A 1198-nucleotide genomic window follows, 5' to 3' on the forward strand; every position below is an offset into this window, starting at 1 on the left:
CAGGCATGACCTCTGTCTGTGATATTTCTGGTCCAGACATGATAATTGTTCAAATCAACTGTATTGGTTGACTTTTTCCGTACCAATACTGTGTAAGATTTAAAAAAAAAATCCTGTTTTGTGTTTAAGGACTTTTGCTTTTCTTGCAGTGGTATCAAAAGAGGTATTTAGTACCCTACAGATTCTTTAGATTTGTGTTTTATCAAATTATTATCTGGTCTCAAAATACCCTTGCATCAACTCTATGGACAGAAATAGGAATGACTCTAATTCCTGGGGGGGTTATTTACCAAAGAAAGTTGTATGACATCACATCAAAAAGCATCAAAGCCCTTTTAGAATCTGATGTCACAGAGCAAAACCCAGCACAGCCAACCAATGGCTGCAGCTTAGCACCGTTGCTAGGCAACTGCAGCACCCTGTGGCTGGCTTCTCAAGTGACAACATAGCTAAACAGATTTCCATTTGTTTTCTTCACAAGGAGTTTGATTATCTAGCCTCTTGAGACAGACACCCAGACTTCAAAATAAAACAGGAAACAGAACATACTATACCAAAATTACCATACAGTAATCACAAGACATGACAGAACCAGGCTAAGAATTAAACACAGGAAAACAGATTACTACAAAAAAATAAGACATAAACACCTTGGCACCGTGGAACAACGGATCAGATCTTCACTCTCGCAAGGATCTTGGAGGGGGCCTGGGAATGTTCCCAAACAGTCTACATGTGTTTTGTGGATCTGGAGAGGGAGTATGACCGGGTCCCCCTAGAGAAATTGTGGGAGGTGCTGCGGGAGTACGGGGTGATGGTGTCCCTTCTCAGGGCCATCCAATCTCTGTATGACCAAAATGAGAGCTGTGTCCGGGTTCTCTGCAGTAAGTCTGACTCGTTCCAGGGGAGGGTTGGCCTCCGCCAGGGCTGCGCTTTGTCAACAATCCTGTTTGTAATATTTATTGACAGGATATTGAGGCGTAGTCGGGCGGGGATCTCATCGCTGTTTTTTGCAGGTGGTGTGATCCTGATGGCGTCATCGGTGTGTGACCTTCAGCACTCACTGGATCGGTTCACAGCCGAGTGTGAAGCGGCTGGGATGATGATCAGCACCTCTAATTCTGAGGCCATGGTTCTCAGCAGGAAACCGATGGAGTGCTTTCTTCAGGTAGGGAGTGAGTCCTTACCCCAAGTGAAG

Source organism: Etheostoma cragini, chromosome 8 (genome assembly GCF_013103735.1).
Source record: "Etheostoma cragini isolate CJK2018 chromosome 8, CSU_Ecrag_1.0, whole genome shotgun sequence".
NCBI classification, from domain to species: Eukaryota; Metazoa; Chordata; class Actinopteri; order Perciformes; family Percidae; genus Etheostoma; species Etheostoma cragini.